Source organism: Carya illinoinensis, chromosome 6, assembly GCF_018687715.1.
Source record: "Carya illinoinensis cultivar Pawnee chromosome 6, C.illinoinensisPawnee_v1, whole genome shotgun sequence".
In the NCBI taxonomy this organism is placed as follows: Eukaryota; Viridiplantae; Streptophyta; class Magnoliopsida; order Fagales; family Juglandaceae; genus Carya; species Carya illinoinensis.
In genome coordinates this window covers 36881376-36894708 of record NC_056757.1, presented here as the reverse complement: position 1 = coordinate 36894708, position 13333 = coordinate 36881376, and the positions used below count along the sequence as shown (strand labels likewise).

The following is a 13333-nucleotide window of genomic DNA, read 5'->3' as shown; positions in this document are numbered from 1 at the left end:
TTCGATCTCAAATGTTACACCCCCTACATACAAGAAAGGTAAGAAAGCAAGAGAGTTCAACAATTACAATTATACATTCACCTGTATTAATTAATTCTCCCCTCGTCAGTTATATCGAGGGTTATATCAATGTTGTTAAGATGTTTCTCTTTTTCTTGGCAAGTAAAGCATTTTATAGATAAACTAAATAGTTACAACGATACAAGATTTAGTGAGGTGAGAATCTCCAACAGTCATCCCAAAATAAGCAAAAGTAGTACTAAAAAAAGAACAACAAAGTGGGTTACCTTGCCAAAAGATTGGTTCCAACTCATTCCCATACAGAGAAGCCGCTTAAAAGTGGTTTTAACATAGTCTGATAAACAAACTATAAACCTACGACTAAAAGCCGCAGTTGAGAGAGGTGCATTGCATTTTGCTGATCTGGTCCAACTGTAGGAGACTATCATGATCATGTCGTTTTGATCGCTGGTTAGGAAAAACGGGAACATAAGAGAATAGCAACCCAAAGATGACCCAATACACTGGCGAATGACCACTACCAACGGTGGTGACACACACCACACTAAGGAACAAAGAAGCACACAGATCTTAAAGATCCGAAATTGCTAGCCCCAAAAGTGTCATGCATGGCAATAGAAAACTCTCATAGGCGCGGCAGCTCATGAGGCCCACGCACATTGTAGGCTGCGCGTGAGCCACATGTGCCACTTGTTTGGACAGATTTCTTCCACCGTTCAATAGATCGATGGCTAGAGAGTTTGATGGAGAGGCACGTGACAATTTAAGATGGCTGGCAAATAGCCAATCGGAATATCTAGGTACTATCGCTAAAAAACTAAAAGAGAAAATGGGAAAAACTCTAGGAACAGAGACTGTACAAGCTGAGGGAGGGACACTTTGATAGCTGACGATGGGGGATGGAAAAGCTAGAGAGAAACAGAGATGAAAGAGTAAACGACCCAGCCCTAACAAATTTTGTTAGCACGTTGCTAAAATGTTTGTATTAAGCAATATTGCTTTAAAATTTAAATAGAGAACTAAGTTCACGTACGGTGGATATGAGGAAAAGCGTGGATTTTTTCTTTTTATGAGAAAAATGAATACTTTTTTTAAAAATAAATATTTTAAAAACATGATACAATATTTATAATTTGAAGTAGATGACAGTTAAAAACCAAAACCGTCGCTTTGCGGGGTCCAGTAGCGTTATTGGATCCTTTTTTTTTTTTTATGGTATTCTATGATTGAAAATAATAATAATTGATTTTTTTTAAAAAAAAAACCCAACATACAACGATTGACGGCTTCACTTTTTTAAAATATATTTTGCTAGTAGATCGAAGAAAAATATACATCAGTATAACAACCAGGAATCCAGTTGATTGTCAATCTTACCCAATAAGGGAGAAAACTTGTCCATTTTCTCTCCAAAAAACCATCGCCACTTTCAGAGTTCTGCTCAGTTCGCCAGGAGGAGGGGGCTTGGGGCTTCGGCTCCACCAACCTTCCTCCTCCGACAACCTCGACCTCCGCTTAGGGTTGGTTTTTTCACTTTTATGCTTTTTCCGTTAGTTTTCTCTTGTTAGCATCAAAACTAGTCGATTTGCTGCTTTCCAGCGACCAAGGTCCATCCAATGTGCACCCCCCCATCAACCTCCTAGGCGCCGATCTTTAAGTTGATAGAGGAAATTTGTCCTTTCAAGTGGCACATTCGCCTCATGCGTTGCTAATGTCGTGCGTAAGGGTCAAACCAATATGGTCTGATCTAGGGGTGTTCAAAATTCCGGGACTTCCGATTCCGACCGATTTCCGCTCCGATTCCGACTCCGGCGGAATCGGAATATTCGGTACTCGGGATCGGAATCGGAAGACTACCGATTCCGACTCGGAAGTCGGAATCGGAATCGGTACCCAGTTGGTTCCGAATTCCGAATTCCGACTTCCGACTTTTTTAAAAAAAATATTCCAGCTGCAAAACGACGTCGTTTTGCAGCTGGAATATTTGTACAAGTAAAACGGAACGGCGTCGTTCCATTTAAATGGGAACGACGCCGTTTTGAGGAACCACTTATGACTTACCTCAGCCGGACACAGCTCACGCCTCACAGACCTCCATTTTGCCGATCTCCATTAAACCATTTTGCTCCACAGAGGCACAGACCTCTCAGTGCTCTCACGCCGCACGCCACACGAAGCCGCCGCCCCCCACCGTGACTCCGTCCGCTGTAGACTGCCATCGCCGCCCCCCACCGTGACTCCGTCCGCCGAATCCGACCAGTTTTCTCCAAAAGGTAAAAACTGGTGACTTGTGTAAATTGTAATGTGTATTCCGAATTTAAAATTTTAAATGGATTAGATTGGATGTATGGAATTTTTCTGTGAATGCACTGAATGGTGAACTGAGTTGTGAAATGATTATGTATTGAGGAACCGTTTTTCATTTTTAGTATTTTATTTGTTTGTGATTTTGGCCATTGAAGGCAACCTATTTGTGGAAATGTCACAAAGAAACGGAATAGGCTTAATATGAAGAAATTTTACTGTGTGAATTGGGGCTTTGATAATACATTAGCTAAAAAATACTTTTACACAAAGAAACGATTTTTTTGATGTTAGATGTGGTCTCATTAGGAAATTTGAAGCGTGATAATGAAGGATATAAACATTGTGGCAATTATGTTCTTTTATAATTCTTTTCTAAACCCATGACTTATTTTTTTTCAATTTGTAATTAAAGAGTTGAAAATATTGAGAATTTGATCTCTAGATATCTTTTATAAAGGAAACGACGACAACCGTCATCAAATTGCAAGATTATTAATTTCAAGGAAAGTTACTTAACTCATAGCACATGAATGCTTCTCCAAATCCTATTGGTGTTAGTGTAAATTCCACAAGGAATATGTGGCTAACAGATTTGCATTGGTGTGAAACCCCCTCATGTGACATTCAAATGGGAATTAATGATGTTCTTGTGGATGGTCCATTGGAAGATTGTGAGGATCTTAATAATAAAATGTGTATATAAAGTGTGCATAGGGTATAAATGGTTTTGATTATTTCGACTGAGAGCAACATAATAGCAAAAAGGGGATAATTGAAAAGGCATGAGGTAGAAAAATCCTTAGGAAATTGGGTGTGTATTGCATGATGGATATGCTTAACCCCATAGTTGTTCGTGCTCAGCTGTGCTTATTAATTACAATCAGGCAGGCTAGGAGAATTGTCGAAAAGCCAACCCTTCCCCCTTGTTCATTTCAGAAACCCAGACTCATAAATGTGTTTTATGGTGGCTCAATTGAAGTATTATCGGCCTATTCTAATATACTTCAACCAACACCAAGTACCTTCTTCTCTGAATAATATGCCTATACCTATGCCTATGCTTGGTGTTGCTAGTTGCCACCTCATTTAAAGTGTGTTAGAATTTTCAGGTATCATGTTCTTTCCAGAGTTATGCTCCATGTTTTTCAAGGCCATATTAGGATTTGTCTTTTCTTTGAGAAATATTAGCTTGGTCAAGTGCATGGTAAAAAAAAAAATGGAAATCATGTTAATGTAAAAGAACGTACTTACATCTATTGCTTTTTCTATAATTGGTTGGACCTAGTGCCAGTCATTTCCGAGGTTGTTTTGATAAGACTTCCCCATTATTGTCTTTGCAAGATTTCTCTAGTTGTATATATTAATTGGTAAGTTGGTTAAATTATGCATTAAGATCAATAGTTTTTTCCTTTTTTATTCAAGTTCAATTGCAGTATGACAAATAGTTAGATAATGATTACTTGAGGATGGTGCTTATGTGCATTGGCATCTGCAGCTTTCACGTTTGAAAATCAGGACACGAAAGCCACATTCATTGCTGAAGCTTGTTTCCTGTGGAAAGTGTCTCTCAACTAAGTCTCCGAGATGATACAAAGAACAGAATTTTGGATGGCTTGGAAGGATAGATCGTGCCACCTCATTTGCATTATTAATGTGTAGAGAGGTTCCTACTGTTTACTAGGTCAGTTTCTTTGTCAAATCCGTTATCATTGAATAAAAGTATGATTTATAGGTGATGAGAAATTGTAGGAAATAAATTAGATCGTGCAGCTCTATTAAATATATAAATTTTTCTGATGAAGAAACGAGTTTTGTTCATTGAGAAGTTTAGAGCTTGAATACTATCTTTTTTTTTGGAAAGGTGACTGTTGGAATGTTGTATTTGAGCGCCTTTTAATTTTTGATGCTTGATATATTCTGCCAGGTTTGGTCTTTGGTGAGGAGATTCGATCAACCACAGAAATACAAGCCATTTATCAGTAGGTGCATCAAGATAATTGGAGGGGATCACAGACTTAGGGTATTAAATCTCTCAATTTTCTTATTTAACTCTTTATTCACTTGCCAAAAAGAAGAAGGCTCTAGAGCAAATATGGACTCATATCATACAAATCAAGCTCTGGTGCTCGAATGTTGCTTACAAGTTTAAATAATGAGTTGAGAAAATTTTAAATCAAGGTTAGTTTTAAAAAACTGACAGTTCATGGATTTAGTTATAATTATACAAATTTCAATAGAGTTATGCTGATATGAATCAGTCAGCTCCATGGGCTAAGTTTGAGGATTCTACATGGAGGGCTATTATAACCTAGGATCTTAGTAGGATACGTTAGATCCAGTTTGCCGTCTAGCTTGATATTTTAGTTTGCCATCTTACATTCAATCAAAACTTGTATTTTCATTGTTTTTTTGGGTATCTGAATGTAAGACGATAAACCATGCTTATTAATTTGGTTTTCTATATATGTGACAGATTTGAAGCTATGGAGGAAGAACCATATGGGACCCCAGAACAGGATCAGGATGCCACAATGCCGTCTCGGGCGTCCCCAACACCGAGATCGAGACCCTCTTCCAGAACACAAACTTCATGTGCAAGTAGTCGATTCCCAATGCCGGTAAATATAGAAGATGAAGATACATTTAATGAGGAGGCTGAGATGGGTATTGGGGATGAGCCGGATGTACCACCTCCATCCGCGAGTGCCAAGCCACCACGTCCACGATCAAATAAAAAAAGATCGTGGACGTGGGAACATTTCACCAAGGTTGACGGTGATCCCTCGGAACCGCACGCGGCGTGCAACCATTGTGGCCAAGAAGTTAGATGTCATTCAAAGAAACAAGGCACTACTGGATTGATATCACATCTAAATGGTTGCCAGAGGTATAAGATAGCGAAGGGATTGGCGGCCAAAGATCAGACAACGCTGAGTTATGAAACTTCTACTGCGACTGATGGTACGCAAGTTAAGAAAATGACCATCCCTCAATACAGTGAGAAGTTGTTGAGAGATGCGCTTGTCGAGATGATCATTGAAGATGAGATGCCTTTTATGACAGTTGAAAGAAGAGGGTTCCGAAAGTTTGTCAAGCTCATTGAGCCACGATTCCCAATGCCGTCACGGTATACAGTGATGCGGGATTGTATGAAAAGGCATTTAAAAGAGAAGGCTGAGATGAGGCAAATGTTTGTGAGGACTGGCCAGAGAGTCTCATTTACGACTGACACATGGACGTCTATACAGAATGTTTCATACATGTGTATTACAGCACACTACATTGACAGTTCATGGATTTTAAAAAAACGGATTATTGGATTCAAAGAAATCAGTGATCATAAGGGTGCATCAATTGGGGCGGCAATGGATGATTGCTTGAAAGATTGGGGAATTCAGAAAGTTTTGTGCATTACAGTTGACAATGCTAGTGCCAATGATACTGCAATTGAATGGTTCAAGCGGAATACGAGAGTGAGAGATGATGTCATCCGGGACCATGAGTTTATCCATGTTCGTTGTTGTGCTCACATAATCAACCTGATTGTGACTGAGGGCTTAAAAGAGGTTGATGATTCCATTACAAAAGTCCGCAACATTGTGCGGTATGTGAGGGCTTCTCCCCAACGGCTGAAAAAATTCAGGGCAATAGAAGAACAACTTGGGATAAAACATTCACGGACGCTGTGCTTGGACGTTCCCACTCGATGGAACTCTACATATATGATGTTAGATGTGGCACAGAGGTACCAGAAAGTATTTGAGCGGATGGAGGTGGAAAATGGGGGCCTTAAGTATGCTTTGCTGGAGCCTGCCGGAAAGGGGCTCGGTCCGCCGAACACACATGATTGGACGAGTGTAGGATTTTTTGTTACATTTTTGCAGATTTTTTATGATATTACAATGAAAATATCTGGATCCGCATACACGACTGCAAACTTGTGGTTCAGTCAGATCTCGACACTACACCACCACTTGGAAGATGGTTGTGATGACCCTAGCGGACTTCTATCTGGTATGGCTCAGAGGATGCTGTCCAAATATAATAAATATTGGGGGCAAGTTGAGAAGATAAATAGATTACTCTTTGTGGCTGTGATCCTTGACCCCCGATTCAAGTTGGTCGTGATAGAATATTGGGCAAATTCCGTCCTTGGGGCAATGAAGGCTGCATCGTTTGTTACATCGCTTAAAACTGATCTCAATGACTTGTACTTCCATTACAAAAATAGTGGACAACCTTCATCTTCAGCGGGTACCTCACATGTGACTCCGACACCTCCCTCTGATGACTTTAGCCCAGTAGGTGCATTGCCTCGACGCCGTCAGAATTACGACATCATGAATGAGTATCATCAGCTTGTTGCGTCGAAGAATATTATGGGGTGTACTTCAGAGGTTGAACGGTATTTTATGGAAGAGGTCGAGGCACCTAGTCCTGCATTTGAGATATGCATTTGGTGGAAGGCTAATTCCGTCAAGTATCCAGTCCTTTCCCGTATTGCCCGAGATGTGCTAGCCATTCCTATTACGACGGTTGCATCTGAGTCGGCGTTTAGCACTGGAGGTCGAGTGTTGGATGCTTTCCGGAGTTCTTTGTCACCGTCAACTGTGGAGGCCCTCGTTTGCACACAGAACTGGATCAGTGATACACCCCTTGGACTAGATAGCATTGGCATTGACGATGAGAGCTATAGGCTTGAAGATGGTAACCATATTTTACTTGTTTTTTTATTATTGATTATTTTAATTGTTTTTATGATTATACTAATTTATTTAATTTATATTTTTTTATCATTTCACAGATGTAATTGTGAACCCCAGTATAGTTGCTGATGACTGATGGAGTATGGATAAAGATAAGTTGATATCAGAATTAACTTATTCCGTCCTTGGTATTAATGGTAATTAAATTTTACTTTTAATTCCGTTTCAATTTTCTGAATCAATATTTGGTTACATTTATTGATTGAATTTTTTTTTATCTTAATTTCAGGTACTTCAAATGACCAACTACGATGCTGCAAATGATGTTTCTTTTTTGGTTGAATCAAAATGTTTGTTCTTATGGACTGTTTAATCAAACTTTGAACTCGGCTGTTATTTCTATTATTCATTGTTTATGATCTTCTGAATTATGTATAATATTAATACGCAGATCGGTATGCAAATTCATTTGTATGTAATAAAACTCATGAGCCGAAAATGCGAAGGGAGCTAGCTAGATCATGAGCCGCCTATATATATAGTATATACACACACACAGATATCTATATATATATAAGTACTATATCTCTCATAATGCAAGTTTGATTAATTAGTAAATTAATCATAAATTTAAATTAATATTATTTCAAGTTAAAATTTACTTTTTGATTAATCACATTAAACTAATACATAAATTAGTATATAATTAAATTTAAAATAAGATAAAACCTATCATACTAAAGAAGTCGGAATTCCGACTACCGATCGGAATTCGGAATTCCGACTGGAGTCGGAATTCCGCCTCATCGGAAGTCGGAATTCCGATCGGTAGTCGGAATTCCGACTTCCGAACAGAGGCGAACTCCGATTCCAGTCGGAATCGGAATCGGAGCTCGATTTCGATTCCGACAAAAGTCGGAATCGGAAGTCGGGGTTCCGATTCCGACTTAGTCGGAATCGGAGCACACCCCTAGTCTGATCTAGTTTTGGATAAAATTTAGGACTGAAGCGGTATGCACCAGTTTGTTTTTTTAAAACCGATTACGCACCAGTTATCCTCCTAAATTGGTACTCCGAATTTACCAGTTTTCAATCCAGTTTTCCGGTTTTAATATAGTATATTATATAATATATATATAATATAATATATTATAGTATATAATACTATAGTGATAATATATTGTAGTATATTATAATATATATTATAATTGTATTATAGATTATAGTGATATAAGATTTTAAAATTTAATATTATATTAATTAATAATTTATCATATAATACAAAACTATTTTATATATAATTATATATTATATAAAAAATTAAAATATATATGAACCGGTCCAATATAGTCCGATTTTAGAAAAAGAAAAACCGGAACCAGACTAATTTTGACTTGTTTTAAGAAAAATAAAACTGGTACCAGACCGAACCAAACTCGGTACCAAACTAAACTCACTAGTTTGGTCCAGTTTACCGGTTCACTATTTTTTTTACACCCCTAGTTGTGCACAAGCTTCACGCTGCTTTTGGGGATGCTTCTTGTTGCCACACACAGTAATGTCGGGATCAACGGCATTTGATCTTTCTGTTCCGACCATCCACTCCTCTCTAGGTGCAGTGTGTGCTCCACGCGCCGTCACCGCCAATGGTGACCCCTTGTCGGTGATTCGTCTCAATTCCCCGTTGCTTTCCTATGTTTCGCTTTCCCTAACCAATGATTGAGTGAAAAGTGGATACGACAGTTCCTTCCAACTAGTTCAGACCAACGTGTTGCAACACACCCCTCTTTACTACAGCTTCTAACTGCTACTTTATAGTTTGTTCATCAGACTATTTAAAAACTGTCACCAAGCCATATTCCTTTGTGGGAATTGGATGAGAGCCAATATTTTGGCTTTGATCAATTTTGTTTTTTTTTTTTTTTTTTTTTGTGTGTTGTAATGTGTTTTAGCTTTTAGAAGACTGTAGTGGACTCACATCTTAGTGAACTTGTATTTTGTATATGCTAATTTATCTATAAATGTCTTATTGTTGTGAAGAAGGAAAGAAGAAGAAGAAGAAAAAAAAAAAAAAAAAAAGGAAAAGAAGAAGAAGAAGAAGCAGGAACCATATGTGTAAACATCGAATTATACCCACTGTAATTGTTACTTGTTAGTTGTTGGGATTTTCTTTTTTAAATCATTTATTTTTCTTTAGTAATTCTACATACACTGTGATAGGTGAGAAGTGTGTATTTTTTTTTTTAATTTTTTTTTTAAAAAGATAATTTTAGAATGTAAAAATTATATATATTATATCAAGGCCAAATAAACATAAATTATAATTAGCTTCTTTTCTCAGAAGCTGTGATCGATTATGACAGCAGATGCAACATTAAAGGCAAAATTAAAGAAGAAAACAATCGGGAGAGGTACAATTACAAAGAAAGAAGTTATAATTATTGATTCCAGAAAAGTCAACCTGCATATTGCAATTAATTGGTTGAATTTTATTATAAGTACAGATTACACGGTCCATAGGGATGTTCAACTGAGTTTCGGACCGGGTATCCAGGTATACCCGGGCTGGAAACTGGGTTCAAAATCCAGACCGGGTTCTGGCCCAGTTATACTCGGATTATGACCCGGTCCGAAATCCTAATTGATCTGAGTTTTTATAACCCGGAAATCCGGGTTCCGGATCAAACCCGGGGTTTTTTTTTTTTTTTTCTACTGAAATCTCTGTTATTAATTTTTTTATGTTGAAAAAATGTTTCTCAAAAATCCAATATTTATTGCAATTTTTTCAATAACCATTGTTGAAATGCAAAATTTTTTTTGTTTATAAAAGCTTATATTTTTTATATCATTGTCCATACTAATAAAAATATCAACTAATTATAATTAACACATACATATCAGCTAACGCTATAAACAACTAATTAACCAAAAAAGAAAAAAAAAATCTACTACATATTACATTGTTTGAACTGATTTGCTTAGAACATTATAAAACACATACATTGCTTTAATTAAACTCCAATACAACAACAAACATGAACTAATTTGGTAAGAACATTCCCACTACCACTACACCCAAAGGACTATAAAAATTGACATTGCTCTTCAGAAATCCAATAACAGTACAGGGAAAGATGTAGTCTCAAAATGTTGAAAGGAATCATTAAACTTGCAAAAGAACACACCTAAACCTGCATAACTGAAACACAAGTTTGAAATTTTCTTAAGGAGAGAATGGGAAGCATTTTTTGAGAAGTAAAGATGGCAATATCAAATTCTACTCATTGATAATATTAAGCATTGCCTAGACTATCCTGACACAAAACATCCTCAAATCTTAAAGAGAATTCTTCAGCATGCTGCATCTTGAAATATCCTACAGATCATGATCATCATGACAATACATGCAACTTTGAGAGAGCCAAACCCAAAGATAGCTCCAATCCCACTGTCGAGAACCCCATCAACAAACAGGATTTTAGACTTTTACGAATCAATTTTCTGAAACAAAAACCTTATCTGTCAGCGAATAAGAAATAACATAGGCATTGGATGCAGTGTGTGTTGAAAAGCATGCAACTTGTAACAGTTGTTCATAAGCAAATCAGATCAAATTCTTGGGTACTACAGCTTGTAAAACTCACTCCATATAATAAATAATAAGAGACCTAGAGGCCAGACGAAAGACATCTCTCTAACTTGACATTTCCTAATCGCTTCACATGCTTATCAAACTATTCTAATATCTTAACATAGCCATCCACCTGAGAAGAATCAGGACAAGACAAAATCCTTTTTTTGATAAGTAAAAATCAAGACAAGACAAAATCTATCAACTAATCTCTTTACCACTGGATCCGAGGCCAAAGATGTTTGAACCATTTCAATACTAGCACACAGATTCATAGAAATCTCCAACATGAAATAAACGAATCTGTGGCTAGTATTGGAAATCTTTACTGAGCTCACACATGAGTGAAATCAATCTAGATCTCAACCTTATTACCAAAAACCCAACTTTTTTTTGCCTCCCAACGATAAATCTCATTCTTTACATGTTTTTCTATTCCGATTAACGGGAAAAAAAAAACCTTGTCTCCATTTTGCTCCATGAAGAAAAACAGGGTAAAAGCAACAAAAAAAAAAAGAAACGAACCCATCCCAGAAACCTTTACTCCGACTGATACTAAACCTTTACATCTAAGGTTGAAGAATGAGAAAAAAAATGCAGAAGGAGGTGGGGGCCTTACTTGAATGACCAGTGAGAGCCCAAAAAATGCCCAAATGAAGAGAGAAATGGAGAGGCTTACCGAATCTAGAAGGCTCGAATGGATGTCGGTAAGAGATGGGTTTGAGAGCTTGATGGGTATGAGTGTATCGGTGGGCGTAGAGAGGGGGGGTTGAGATCATCACGGCAGCAGCTAGGGTTTCGTTGCTAGGGTTGAGAGAGAGAGAGAGAGAGAGAGCAGATGAAAGACAGTGAATCGGGGGGCAGGGAAATGTAGGGCATCGCAGGTGATATACGGCATACTCATTTTCATTGGTGAGGAGTGAAGAACGAAGGATACGACAGCTAGGGTTTCACCTGTAAGAGAGAGAGAGAGAGAGAGAGAGAGAGAGAGAGAGAGAGAGAGAAGACGGGGAGACGAGAGTGAGTGTAACGAAATAGAGCTTATATACCAACCCGGTTAAACCAGGTTATGATTATGGAACGAATAAATCCGGTTTTAATGATGCGGGTTCCGGCCCGGATCAAATCCAGGCCGAAATCCAAAACTGGAATCTGGGTATCCGGGTTCCAGACTAGGCCGTGAAAAAATCTGGCCCGGATAAACAGTCATTGTCCATAGGTTCACATGCAATAAATTTGTTCTGAAATGAATGATTAGAAACAATAGTCAAGAAGAAAAGGTCAATTGAAGAATTAATATTGTAGTAAGAAGTAGATGAGAGCAAATTAAAGGATGTCGGTTTCTTCAACATTTCGAATTTTCCTTTTGAGTTCCCTACAACTTTTTACCAGGTCTTGGAAATTAATTAAATTAACTGGCCACCGTGAAATTAATATTAATCAAATCAATATTAGTTTGCGCTACTTCTCATTAAAATATATATATATTATATTTATATTTCATATTAATTTCTTATATATCATGAATTTATCAGGAGTCTTCTTAATTATTTAATTTCGTTGATCAGTTTATTATATATATATATATATAATATGTTTGATTTCTCGTTTATGAGAATCCAAATTAACCTGGCTTGACTTGGATTTACCTGATAATTAGCAGCTCAATGATGTATATGTGTTGACGGAGGTAGGTAGCAGCTAGCTTGTCCGTCCCTAGCTTCCTTCCCAGGTTAATTATTTTTTTTGATATTCAAACTTCAAACTTCATTAAATAAAAGAGAAGATTACAGACATAAATCAAACCATAAGGTTTGAGATAGAAAGTCCGGAATACAATCCCACAATGTGGTAATACTACCAACATTCCTACCATATTGAGCTAAAGAATGAGCAGCCATATTAGCTTCCCTATAAGCATGTGTAAACAAACATTCCCCAAACAGAGCAGACAACTGTTTAATCTCATAATAAATCCCCCCAAACAAAGAGTTGGACATGCTATCTTGATTTAAAGCTTCAATAACCAAGAGGCAATCACTTTCCACTTGTATATGAGTAATACCCATACCTGCACAAAGTTGCAAACCACGGAAAATAGCCAGAAGTTCAATGTGCTCAACATCATCAACTGCCACTTCTGGTATGGATGCAGCCAGCAACGTTCTGCCCCTTCTGCCTCGGAGAATAGCTCCTGCACCTGCATTTCCAGATTCAACACATAGAGATCCATCCACATTCAACTTTAAAAAGTCCCCTTGAGGCATCTTCCATTTATAAAAGTCTTGCACCTGCCTTCTATTCCTTTTATATACATCTTTATAATTCTTTAACAGAGATAAAGCATGCTCAGCTGCATTGTGAGGAGAAATGACAATCTGATCATGGAAAAATTTATTCCGCCTATACCAAAAACCCCAGGCCACAGAGAAAAAAATAGATAAGCTTTCCCAAAGATTAGCCTTACAAAATTTGAAAGCTATATCTATAATACTTGAATAAGATTCTGAAATTAGCGTAGGTAACAGTTTCAACCAAGAATCTTCCAACAACTTACATTCCACCAAAGCATGAAGGATTCCTTCTTCTTTTTCATTGAAGAAACTACAGATTTGATTAATAGGAACATGCTTCAACAATAAATTTGACTTTGTAGGCAGTCCATCCT

The 13333-nt window shown here is 37.4% G+C and overlaps 1 long non-coding RNA gene across 1 annotated transcript; it reads left to right on the top strand.

Annotated features, from left to right (window-relative positions):
• The first annotated feature begins 6974 nt into the window (after positions 1-6974).
• Positions 6975-7371, top strand: LOC122312488. Its single transcript, XR_006243194.1, has 3 exons — positions 6975-7035; positions 7133-7231; positions 7324-7371. It is a non-coding gene; the product is annotated as an uncharacterized LOC122312488 (long non-coding RNA).
• The last annotated feature ends 5962 nt before the right edge of the window (positions 7372-13333 follow it).